This window comes from Oryctolagus cuniculus, chromosome 2 (genome assembly GCF_964237555.1).
Source record: "Oryctolagus cuniculus chromosome 2, mOryCun1.1, whole genome shotgun sequence".
NCBI classification, from domain to species: Eukaryota; Metazoa; Chordata; class Mammalia; order Lagomorpha; family Leporidae; genus Oryctolagus; species Oryctolagus cuniculus.
This window is the reverse complement of record NC_091433.1, coordinates 39,886,264-39,900,097: the sequence shown is the minus strand read 5'-3', so window position 1 is coordinate 39,900,097 and position 13,834 is coordinate 39,886,264. Positions and strand designations below refer to the sequence as shown.

The 13,834-nt window shown below is 37.6% G+C and overlaps 1 protein-coding gene across 11 annotated transcripts in view; it reads left to right on the top strand.

Moving 5' to 3' along the window:
* Positions 1–13,834, top strand: part of COX7B2 (cytochrome c oxidase subunit 7B2) — a 154,748-nt gene that overhangs the window by 83,500 nt on the left and 57,414 nt on the right. For 2 of the 11 annotated variants that reach the window (XM_008248493.4, XM_008248488.4), the window contains exon 3: positions 9,737–9,833. The exons of the other annotated variants lie outside the window; for them this stretch is intronic. The gene's annotated coding sequence lies outside the window, so the exon portion shown is untranslated. The remainder of the gene's footprint in view (positions 1–9,736; positions 9,834–13,834) is intronic. 11 annotated transcript variants of the gene reach the window in all.

Below are 13,834 nucleotides of genomic sequence, written 5' to 3'. Positions count from 1 at the left end.
GCAAGACCCAAAGAGGCTTTTGGTAATGGGGTTTTTAAGCACAGCTTTGGGAAATAAAACTGTCAAGTGGTACCAAATGGGGACAAACCCATCAAGACCTGATTTGTAATCTTATTTGCCCTGTCTGGCTTGCTCATAATAAAACAAAAGAACCATCAGAAGGGTGGGATATGTAACTTCTTTAACAGTAACCTGGAAACTATTCAATAATATTGGAAGCTCCCAAAGAGTGGGGTAAGCATTTTTGACACTTCTAAAGATAACTTTTTGGGGAAGCAAGCATGTTGCACCCTCGGTTTCCACCGGGACCAACCTGACTGCCTATTGACCCATCTGACTCCTCACGTACCCTCCCCCCTTAAAAATAGACCCTAACTTTATGGCACAGTGGCTGCTTTGGGTTCTTCAAGCTGAGTAGGGGTAGAGTAGGGACCAGCAGGGTTCCCACAGGAGGTGGCTTCTTTAGGGTACACAGTGCCAGCTTGCAGAAACAGCTCCCATCTGACATTTCACATACATGACCATCTAGAAGTTTATTGTTTCAAGTCTGGAGAAAATGAATATAAGAAGCAGATTAAATGTACAGGGTCTGAAACAGAGGTCAGAGTCATTATCAGAGGACCTAAGAAAGGCACTGTCCAAACCATGAAGAAGTTTTCCCATTGAGAGACAGATAGAAACTGACAGAAGGGGCTTGATAATAATTATGTAGGCATTAAGGCCTGACTGGGTTTATATGAGGTCCAGATCTGTCTCTTCACATGGAGTACTGAAAGAAACATCACAGGGGAGGTGTGAATCTCCTTAGGCAAGGTGCCCTGTTGACTTCTATTACCTAGATGGCCTGAGAGGAGAACTGGCCTTAATAGAAGACAAGTGGGATCTTTAAAAAAGGAAATTTACAGTTCTGCCTTGCAGTGTTACTGACCCTTGGCCATCCCTTCAATAGTGGTGGTTACTTTGGAAGCTGGGCAGAGTGAAGGTCTTTTCTGCTTAGAGCCAACAAGCACTGTCGCTCTGACCTGGGAGTCCTTTGACTCCTGGGCAGGTCCATGTCCTGTGAATCAGCTCTTGACAGGGCTCTTCAGAGGCTGCCTTCTGTCATGATTGCTATCTGTATGAAGCTCTGGCATGCCACATTGAAAACCAGTGCCATTTTGTGGTGGACTGGCTTGTTGGGTCTCCTTGATGGCAGATCACTGTGTAAAGCTGTTATTAATTGGCCTGCCATCTACCCTTACATTGCTTCTGCTTCCTAGCTTATTCCTTTTCCTCCTGGTTTCTGCTAGACTGAGGAGGCAATCTTTACTGCCAGCCAAGTGGGTGTCTAGTCCCATCCCTAATCTTTGGTGGCCTGAGCTAGAAATCTATAGTCACAGGTATGTTCTGATAGTGGTTTTCTGTGAGGTACACAGTGCCCATGAGGAAAGATATGTCCTCACTTTAAGATCAAACAGATGACCACCTTATGCAAACTGTTTATAAATTTTGAAGTTATAAAATTATTTCTCTCCCTTAGTTTTGGTTTGAAAGGAGAGGTTTTATCTGTTTAGCTTACCCATGGCAAAATAAATCTAGCTGTGATTTAAAAATTTCTTCTATATGTGACCAGATTATTATTACAGAAAAGTGTTAGCCATCCCTTTTGTAAAGTCTGAAGATCAAACTATACATCCTGATGGAGAGTTCTTCATAATAGAATCAGTTTTCCATCTTGAAGAGAATAGAGGGGAAATAAGGGAACAAGTCAGATTTCATACTTTAACACTTTGAGCTTTCAGAAGTATGTTAAATATTTCTGGTTGAATCATCTCACCAGCTTTATATGGCAAATGATATTTTATGTCCAGGTAAGGGAATGTTGGTCCTGTTTCAACCTGCAGGCATCTCTTTCTCCACATTTGGATTAGGTATTTGTATTGAGACCTCAGTTCTCCCATTGGTTTAAGAAAATTGTTCATTTCCTGTTTTATTGCTTGTTTTTATTATTCAATGGTAGGAGTGGGGCTCTTTCCAATAATAGGTGAGATATTCTTTTTGTTATATTGGTATATTCAATTATATAATACTTTATGTCTGCATACACAAACAGATTTAGAATATGAGCTTTAGCAGTCCTGTGAAATAAGTTGGGTAGTATCATTTGTTTTTCTCTAAGGATTTATGCACTGGATTTCCTTCTTTGAAAATCTGAGAGAATTGTGAAAACAAGTAAATCTTTTTTATGTTTTAATAAGGGAAAATATCAGTTTGCAGGGTTATAGAGAGAGAGGGAGGGAGAGACAGAGAGAGGTCTTCATCTGCTTTTTCATTCCCCAAATGGCCAATGGCTGAGGTTGGGACAGGCCAGAGCCAGCAGCCAGGAGCTTCATCTGAGTCTCCTGCGTGGGTGCAGGGTCCCAAGCACTTGTGGCATCCTCTGCTGCTTTCCCATGTACATTAGCAGGGAGCTGGATCAGAAGTGGAGCAGGTGGGACTTGAACCGGTGCCCATATGAGATGTCAATGCTGCAAGCGGTGGCTTAACTTGCTATGCCACAATTCTGGCTTAAACTTAATAGTTTTTTTAACCTACTTGATTTTTCTGTTTCTATGTTAAGTGTTTGTGCTGTTGTTAGTTTTCTGCCCATGAGAACACGGAAACCTTTATCCAGGTTATGAGAAGGAGAAACAGTACTCACAGAAAGATTTCTTTCCTATTCAGGACCCCATAGCCCATGCATGCCTTTACCCCTCTATATTTTCTTTTGTATCCTCCAAGTTTCCTCATAATCTTTATATTGATTTCTTGGTTCTTTCCATGTACTCTCTCACTTTTGACATACACCATGTTGGTTTCAGGGAAAGATCTGATTCATGTAAGTGGCCTCTGCTAAACCAACAAAAACTACCATGATTTCTAATAAAAATAATTAAATGAACTGAGTACCTAAGGTGTAGTAATCAACTGAGCTATTTTGGAAGTGTGAAAGTCATTTGAGGTGAATTTCCTGGGCTTATTTTACATTGTAGGTAATCAGCAGATATTTCTTAATATCCCACTAGAATTGAGGTCTTTGACATTGATAATAAGTATTTGTGACCGAGATTATTCAATTTATACATTTGACCTATCCTAAAGAGTTTATCCATCTACAGCCTTTATCCTATTTCATTCTTCACACAGTGTGGTAGAGGTACTGTCATTCATACTTTGAAGATTAGGAAATTTGCTGCCCAGATGGATTAAATGTTAGGCTTAATATAAACAAGTAAGTGGTAGAGTTAATCATAGTCCAAATCTAGTTCTTGTGTCACCCAGCATACTACTGCTTGGAGTCAATTCTTCTTTGCTTATCATGTTGTATACTAATTTATGCCACTGCAAATGCGGATTACAACATTCCATTATAAATATATTTAATTATAGTTTGAGATTCATTGAAAACTTCAGAGACTCTTGCTGCCAAATGTACTTATGTTTTCTTCTGGAAAAGTAATTTTACCCGGAAGGAATTATCTAGGCTATTTAACAATATTTTCTAGTGAAAGTGACTGATCCCTCTCTTGTACATCTTTAAAAGAGCCTGTCGTGATGTTTATGTCATGATTTTCTATTAAATATATATGATGCCTTGTCAAAAATAATTAATTGAAAATGTGTATTTGAGTTGAATTCAGAACAGAAGAGCTTTAACTAAAATCAGATAGGAAATTCAGTGGTATTTTTAAGGAAACACAAAAAGCAGTGGTTCTGACTTTAATTTGCATAAAACCTGCTTGAACAACTTATTAAAATTTAGATGCTCAGATTCAACTGTAGAAAATCTGGTTAGCTTTCTGTAAAGAAATATTTATGTAATTTTTAAACTATTACCTTAGATTGGACTCCATTTTTTGTGTTACATTGCCTAAATGCTGTAATATCTTAACAATTAAGCAAGTATTAGTTTATATAGAGTGTTACTTCAGTCGGAATTCCTAGCATACTGTATTGACTCTGAAGAAGTGATGGAATTGCTCACTAGAATGAGAACAGGTAATTAATCGAAAGGTCTAAAATAATTATGTGATCACTATATTTTAATGACTTTCCTACCTGTGATTTCACAGCTCCTTAAGATGGGGTGTAGTTTGCTGCTCTCCATGCAGCTTTTAGGCTGGGTACTTAATGCAAATGGTAAAACAAATAAATGAGGTATGACCTTGAAGTGGTACCAACACAGATGGGTTTGCTGAATGAGACTGAATTGGGAAGTACTCCAAATTAAATCTATTATCATTTTCTATTTTTTTTTCTGTGAAAAGTTGTCATTTAATGATCCTTATTAGACAATAAAACTGTATCACTTGCTGGGGCTAGCATTGTGGTAACAGCGGGTTAAGCTATTGCTTGTGGTGCCAACATCTGATATCAAAGCTCTGGTTTGAGTCCCAGCTGTTCTGCTTCTAATCCAGCTGAATACTAAGCAGCAGAAGATGGCCCAAGTACTTAGGTCCATGCCACATGTTTCAGAGATATGGATAGAGTTCCTAGTTCCTGGCTTCAGCCTGGCCCAGCCCCAACTCCTGCATCCATGAGGAGAATGACCGGGGAGGAAAGATCCTCTCTGCTTGTCCATCTCGCCCCTTCTCCTGTTCTCCCTGTCTCCTTCTCTCTCTCTCTATCACCTCCTCCCTTCCCCCTCCCCCTCTCCTGCTTCCTCTGCCTTTACTTCTCTCTGTCACACTGTCTTTAAAATAAATAATAGAATTTTAAAAAGTCTCTCATTTGTTACCAAAGAGATAACATGGTTAAAATTGAAAATTAAAAAGCTTTATTTATAAAATGGCAAAATTTGAAGTGATTGTGGATATGCAAGAGTGACTCTAAAACATTTTGTTCATTTATTTTATAATGCATACAAACTAGTCATTGCACCTGAAGTGTGTGATGACTGGATATACACAGTAATAGGTAGAAAGCATGATCCCTTCATTATTGAAACTTACCTTGCTTGCAGAAGAAAGCCAGATGAGTAATTAAAACAAAGTCTGTGCTGTCTACAATACTGGCATGTATGAAGTGGTTAGCAGAGAAGTGTGTTAAATAAATAAGATGTGCCATCTGTACATGCAGATGATTACTCATATCTATATATGCTAAAGGTCATTTACAGTGAATGAGCATATTTTTGTGTACTTACTTGCCTTTGAATTACACCAAAAGATGAGGTCCAAACATCTGTCTTCTGCACTCGTATATTTAAAAAGTTTACTGCAGAACTCTGAACAGTGAACTTCTACAAAAGACATTGACAAACTGACCCTGCCACCTCCTGCTAGATATGCATACAATTAATAAGACAGAAAATTCAATAAAGGTCACTGAGTGCATACAGGGGCACCAAATAATTAGGAATTAACTTACAGTTTTGTCTTTACCCAGCTATTTCTGATGGTGTGGATGCCAGTGTACTTACCCTTTGTAAAATGCATATTAGGACTTCCTGGAAGCCTCTGCATAGTATTTTAAGAAAAAATATCTATTTTTCAATGTTGCATATTTCTGAAATCTAAATTTCTAATGAGTTCTTTTCTGTATTCTGAAAAAAATGTGTGGGTTCAAAGATTTATTCATACATCTCTACAAAGCGAGTTCTGAAACTGGGAGAAAAGACATATTTGAAAAGGGTCTCAGTAGGGTGACCCTCTAACTCTTCTCAATAGCAAAGCTCTAACCTACTGAGATGATTAAGGAATTTGGTCTTCTTTAAGCTGCCCCAGTTTGAAGCTTTATCCCCATCTCCTGGCTTTCTTTCAATATCATTGAACCTGACTCTACAACCAAACTGTAAGCCTCTTTTGGCTGCATTTGGTTTAATTTTATATTTCCTCAAGAGGAGGAATTATTTGTGAAAGTTTTATTTATTCTGTCACCTAAGATTAAGCCTTTGATTATGTAATTATTCTGTGTTTAGAACTTATAGCTATGTAACAAATTAATGGTGCCAAATTAAAGAATGTAAGAAGTAGGAAAAGGGAGTCCTGAGAAAATGTCAGTATCTGCATTTATTTTGCATGATACATTGAAGAGATCATAGTGTTGGAGGACTAAGGGACTGAAATGTGAACCTTGGCTTGGCTGTTGCCCTTGTAGCTGCACTTCAACTCCAGCCCCTCCCCAAATCAGTTTCCTCAGTAGAAAGGTGGTAATAATTCTGGCTATATCACAAATCATTGTTAGAGTGGAATAAAAGAACCGATACAATTATCCTAGTGCCTACCTACCTCCTAGTAAACATAAGTGTTTTCTCTTTACTAATTTTTCCTATTGTCCATCCATGTATAGGTTAAACATAACAGGCTGGCAAAGAATAGTAATATATCATTTGTTAACCAGTTAATCAGAATCTGAATAATTGTGGATCAAAATTTACTTGCTCACCCTCAGTTACATCTCTTTCCCTTTCATCTTGTCTCTCTTGAAAAATTTCCCACACTAGACTGACCAGCTATATGAAAACACTGAGTAAGACTGAATCATTCTTTTGGTTCATACAATATCTGTAAAGGCAAAATAGGGCAAAATCCTGAGCATTATTGACCACTTTAAAAACAAAACAAAGCAAAACAAACAAACAAAAAACTTTGGACCCTGTTATCACAAATAAGCTACAAAGCCTTCAATGTATTCTCTCAATCAGTACGTTGTGACAGTGCAGCAATGCTCACTACCTTGTTTCTTCTAGGTTTAGATATAATTTGTACACAGCCTGATCGACAGGGAAAATGAATCAGTGGGACATGTAATATGCTTCAAGTCATTCCTATAGAATTTTATAATTTGAAGCAGGTTTTTCTGCCTATGGAAAAATGTCCTAAAATAATATATTTTGAAATAAAATAATTTTTGGAAATTGATATTTCATCATTCAAAATCCCACTATGTACAAGGTATTTTTCCAAGAATTGCTGAGGATTAGAAAATATTCAGGCACAAGTAATGACTCCAGCTTGATAACAATGTAGTAACTGATAACTATTAAACATTTACAATATAGGATATATTATTTTTAAGAATAACATACTGTGAAAATTTTGAGAAGAATTTGATTACTTCAACTTAGGTTGAAGAAAAGGCAGACTTTGAAAGGTTGGAGACTTTTTAGTGGCTATTAGAGTTTAGAATATACAGAAAGAGGAACTAAGAAAAGAAAGGATGTTCAAACAGAAGGAACCACATAAGCCACATGGTAGAGACCAGTAATGATGAAGAAGATTCGTAATGGAAATAAATTCAATATGCAAGAAGTATAGGAAGAATAAAAATTAAATTTAATGTTTAATTAAGGGTATTGAATACAAAGCTACAATTTATTTAATTCACATGTATTCTAGAATACTGATACTACATCTTAAAATAGCCCTTTAGTTAATCAATTTATTTTCTTTTATGCCTAAGCAAGTGATGTGCCATTCTGCAGCTGAGCTGCTGCTTTGCCTTTGCCCCTAAAACCAAGCTGCCTCTGAGTTGCTGTATCTCCAGCTTAGTTGCTGATGCATCCTCTACTTATGGCTGAGATGAAATTGTGGCCTACTCCTGGGGACACAGGGCCTTGAAATGTCATCCCTCCCTCCCCAACACAGTAGTCAAGATAACACTCTGCTCTCCAGCGACCTCGGCGATCCTTCACACTGGAGCAGGTACACTGCCTGGAAACACAGCTGAAGCAGTGCCCTGCGCCTGGGGACCTCAGGCATTCAGTATATAAGAGACATCCCCTCATTGCCTTCCTTATTCCACAGTTGAGGCAGCATCCTTACTCCCCAGGATGCTGAGCCTCTGGTACACTGGAGCAGGTGTACCTCCTAGCACCACAGCTGACATAGTGCCTCACTCCAGGGATCCAGAAGCCCTATTAACCCATGCATTTGAGCTTTGTGTGGCTGAGCAAATGGGATGCCTCAATTCCTAGGGAATTAAGAGTTTTTGCTGAGATGTGCCACCAGACCCTCCAGACCAGATAGCCAACAGTGTGCTGCTTACCTGGAACTAGACTATCCCTGCAGGCCTAGCTACTAAGTCACCTTGCCTGTCTTAGGACTTGAGTCACCGTACTGCTCCCTAAACCCAGGATCCCACCATAGTACCTTGTCATTCCTGGGTTCTGGCCTTCACAGAGCCTGAACTATTGTTGTGCTCTGATATCCTCATGTGTTGATATACCACATAGCACCCTGTGCATGCTATTTAATTCCACATATTTGTGTATTTTCAAAAGTTTCTCCTGTTATTATTTCTGGATTCATAACACTGTATTCTGAAACAATAACAGGTATAATTTCAATCATCCTAAATTCCTTAAAACTAGTTTTGTGGTCTAACATAAGATCTCTCCTTGGAAATATTGTATGTATGCTGGAGAAAAATGTGTATTCTGATGATGCAGAGTTTTGTACTTGTCTCTTAAGCCCATTTGGTATAAAGTATAATTAATTTAAAGTGGTTTATTATTAATTTTCTGATTATCTATTCACTGACAATAGTGGGAAAATGAAGTCTCCTACTTTTATTGTATTGTTATTTTGTACCTCATGTCCATTAACATTTGCTTTGTGAATTAGGTACTCCAACATTCAGCATATTAACATTTTCAATGGTCAGAATTAGTCCCTTTACCTCTATATAATGGCATTCTTTGTCTTGCTATAATTTTTCATTTAAAGTCTATTTTAATAGATATCAAATATAGCCAACCTTGTTTGTTCTCTTTTGGCTATAATTTGCAAGGTCTATCTTCATTCATTATTTTACTTTCAGGCTATGCATATCCTTAAGGCCTAAGTGGGTGTTTTCTTAACAGAATGCAGTTGGATCTTGTTCATTATACATTCATTAACTCTGACTTTTGAATACAAAATTTAACCCATTACATGAAAGGTTATTATTGATAGATGAGGTCTTATTATCATTGTTATTTACTCATTGTTTCTTGATTCATTTGTTCCTTTCTTCCTCTTCTGTTGACTATAGATGTGTGATTTGATTCTTCTGCAGTGGTATATTTTGATTCCTTTCTCTGCATTGTTTGCATATATGCTACAGTGTTTTGTTTTGCTTTGTGCTCATCATAAAATTTATGTGAACAGAATTATAGGAAAAATGTAATTTAAGCTGGTAACTTCTGCCATATATAAAAACCTCAAAATTGTTAACCTCTTCCCACAAGCTATGATTTTAATATTAACAATTTACATCTTTTTATATTGTATATCCATAATATATTTATGTTTTAGTTATTGTTGTTCAGTTTTACTTTTTAGCTTTATCCTAGAGATAAGTATGACTTATACACCACTGTTATAGTATGTAAGTATTATTTGACTATGTAATTACTTGTACCAGTGAGTTCCACATGTATTCATCATAGTAATTAACATCCTTTCATTTCCACTTAAATAAATCCCTCAAATATATCTTGGAAGAAAGGTCTAATGGTAATAAATTCAGTCAGATACTGCCTCACTTGGAAAGACTGTATTTCTCCTTCATTTTTGAAGGACAGTTTTTCTAGGTATAATAGTCTTGACTGGCAGTGTCTTTACTTTGATGATTTTGAATATATCACCCCATTCTTTCCTGGACTGCAATGCTTCTGTTGAGAAATCTCTTGTCTACTGGGGACTTCCTTATATGTTAAATGATGATTTTCACATGACCCTTCACACACAACACACACTTTTTTTTTCTATTTTAAAATATTCTTTGACTTTAGACAAACTGTAGAGGACTGCTTTTCATTGAATCCATATGGAGACTGGGCTTCATGGATCAGAACATTCATATCTCTCCCAACACTGGGGAAGTTTTCAGTAAGTATGAAACAAGCTTTCTATTCCTCTTAATCCTTCTTCTCCTTCTGAAACTACTATAATAAAAAATGTTCCTTAATGGTTTCCCAAAAATCCCATAGGCTGTCTTGCCTGTTTTTCATTCATTTTCCTTGCTTTCTCATCTGATTCTTTTTTTTAACTTTTATTTAGCAAATATAAATTTCCAAAGTACAATTTATGGATTACAATGGCCTCCCCCCTCCACTTCCATCCCACCCACAATCCTGCCCTTTCCCACTCCCTCTCCCCTTCCATTCACATCAAGATTGATTTTCGATTCTCTTTATATACAGAAGATCAATTTAGTATAGATTAAGTAAAGATTTCAACAGTTTGCACCCACACAGAACATAAAGTGTAAAATACTGTTTGAGAACTAGTTATAGCATTAATTCACATTGAACAACACATTAGGGACAAAGATCCTACATGAGGAGTATGTGCACAGTGACTCCTGTTGTTGACTTAACAAATTGACACTCTTGTTTATGGCATCAGTAATCACCCTAAGCTCTTGTCATGAGTTGCCAACGCTGTGGAAACTTTTGAGTTCACAGACATCGATCTTACTTAGACAAGGTCATAGTCAAAGTGGAGGTTCACTCCTCCTTTCAGGGAAAAGTACCTCCTTCTTTGATGGCCCGTTCTTTCTACTGGGATCTCACTCGCAGATATCTTTCATTTAGGTCCCCCCCTTTTTTTTTTCCAGAGTGTCTTGGAACAGATCCGAATGCCTTAAGGACTGATTCTGAGGCCAGAGTGCTGTTTAGGACATCTGCCATTCTATGAGTCTGCTGTGTATCCCACTTCCCATGTTGGATCATTCTCTCCCTTTTTTATTCTATCTGTTAGTATTCACAGACACTAGTCTTGTTTGTGTGATCCCTTTGACTCTTAGACCTACCAGTGTGATTGATTGTGAACTGAAATTGATCACTTAGACTAGTGAGATGGCATTGGTACATGCAGTCTTGAAGGGAATGAATTGGAATCCCCCTGGCACATTTCTAACTCCACCATTTAGGGCAAGTCTGATTGAGCATGTCCCAAATTGTAAAATTTTCTTGTTCAATTTACCAAAATTGGGCCTGAATTTACTGTTTTTTTTTTTTTTTTTCTGCTTTCTAAGAGACAAAGCTGCCTCTGAACAAAGTCAGGTAGTTACTACAGCTAATCCTGCCACCACAGATTTTAAAAATTAGAATGAGACTTTCTAGAGTTATCTTCCCTAACTAATCTTACATTTGTGCTACCGCTTAAGTCTCTATTTGAAGAACAGCAGCAATATACTCTATTCAAGAATAATTAACAATGCTGCATGTTAAAGGAATACTATGTCACAACAGTTGCCTGTGTTTAAGAAACTAGGTAGGTGCCAAAACTGTGGCACAGTGCATTAACGCCCTGGCCTGAAGCACCAGCATCCCATATGGGTGCCAGTTCATGTCCTGGCTGCTCCACTTCTGATCCAGCTCTCTGCTATGGCCTGGAAAAGCAGTAGAAGATGGCCCAAGTCCTTGGACTCCTCCACCTGCGTGGGATACCCAAAGAAGTTCCTGGCTCCTAGCTTCAGATCGGCACAGCTCCAGCTGTTGCATCCATCTGTGGAGTAAACCACTGGATGGAAGACCTCTCTGTCTTACTTTCTCTATGTCTACGTCTACGTCTACATCTATGTGTACGTCTACGTCTACGTCTATGTCTATGTCTATGTCTATGTCTATGTCTGCCTCTGCCTCTGCCTCTGCTTCTAGCTCTACCTCTACATCTCCTCTTTCTGTAACTCTTTCAAATAAATAAATAAATCTTTAATAAAAAGAAACCTAATGATAGGTTACAAAGTTTATTTCATTTTCATTATTTTATCTACGTTATAATTCTGCAAAGTAAATAATAATTCTTATTTCTTTTTCCCTATGGCTAAGACTAGTGAAATGCAAGGTTACATGGATACAAACAAAATTTAGGAATTGAACTCTTATTTCTGAAAACTGAAAAACCTGAAGTTTTAGTTATGAAATTCCCCCATCTCTTATATGTCTTGTTTTTGTCCACTTATTTTCATATAACATCCCCTCTCCATCCATATTGTCAACCAGCTTATGGACTTCCATAGATAAATATGATCTTTGTTCACTTTGGACATCTTAAAGTATCCTCTTAATATTTAGAAACTGGGAAGATACAAACTCTTTGTTAGAAGGTATCTTCAGTGTCTTACTATTATTGTTGTTCACATCTTTTTTTCTTATCCATTATCCTTCTAATTCAGTGCAAAGCATGTATGAATAACTAACATGAAATATATATACACTTTCTTTATCCATGTATCTTTACTTTGCCTCACAGGAAATTCTTGATGGCATAAAACAATCTTTTTGCTATAGAAAAGTTATCTTTTTGCTTGTTTTTTATGTTACATAGGTTCATGGTGACTCAAAATACTCACTAAATATACCCTTAAAATCTTCCAAATTTTATTAATTTATATGGTCCCAAGACTCCATATATTAATACTTCAATTTAATATTTGAAGTCATTATAACCAACAGTGTAACACAACAGTATGGCTCAGGCCTGTCAATGGAAGTGAAAATATTTGTATATTAACCTCATTATAGTATTTCAAATTGGCATAACCAACAAAGTAAAACAATAACAGACATGGCTAAGCCTTCTAAGTAGAAGGGGGAAAAACAACAATGAAGAAAAAAAAAGGAAAACCACCTCACATCGATATCTAATTTTTTGTGTGTTTGTGTGTGTTTTCTGTTTTGTAATAAATGTTGTATTTATGTGGGGTCTACATAAAAGCTCACAGAAATTCATAGTATGAAAAACTGGATGAATTTCAATTTTATACCAAAATCATCCTTGAATTCCATTTTTCCATGATTTTCTTTTTTAATTAAATATTTATTTATTTGAAAAGTAGAGTGACAGGGATAAGAGAGAAAGAGTCTTCCAACCACTGGTTCATCCTCTGAATGGCCACAACAGCTAGGGGTGGGTCAGGCTCAGGTTAGCAACCTGAAACTCCATCTGTTTTCCCCATTGATGTTCTGGGGCCCAAACACTTGCATCATCTTCAACTGTTTATATAGGCACATTAGCAGGGAGCTGCATTGGTGAAGCAGAACTCAAACTGGCACCGTGATATGGAATGTTTGCATCACAAGTGGCAGCTTAACCCATTATGCCATAATACTTAATACCTTGCATTAAGGTACAAAGCATATTACAGAACATTCACAGATAGTAAAATGGTTACAATCATGAATATATCCAACATACACATACATTTTTCCTTCTGTGACAACATCTAAAATCTCTATATTCATTTAACATGAATTTATTGCTCCTCAATTTTTTATTAAGTTTCCACTTGTCAACCTTTGAGGGAGAAGTCCCACACGTAAATGATCTCATTTGCAAATGGGCACACAATTGTCAGTGTGGCTATCAGCCCATTCATTTAGCATGAACTCTGTATGCAGTATAATTTTATTATATATGGTCTTCATGTAATACATTTTTATACTTCTTCATCCTGCGTATCAGTTATTATTTTGACCTTATATCTCCCCATTTTGCCTTCAGCTCCAGTAACCATTAATTGAAAATGAATCTTGGCTGGCGCCGCGGCTCACTAAGGCTAACCCTCCGCCTTGCGGCACCGGCACACCGGGTTCTAGTCCCAGTCGGGGCGCCGGATTCTGTCACGGTTGCCCCTCTTCCAGGCCAGCTCTCTGCTGTGGCCAGGGAGTGCAGTGGAGGATGGCCCAAGTGCTTGGGCCCTGCACCCCATGGGAGACCAGGATAAGTACCTGGCTCCTGTCATTGGATCAGCGCGGTGCGCTGGCCCCAGCGAGCCGGCCACGGCGGCCATTGGAGGGTGAACCAATGGCAAAAGGAAGACCTCTCTCTCTGTTTCTCTCCCTCTCACTGTCCACTCTGCCTGTCAAAAAAATAAATAAATA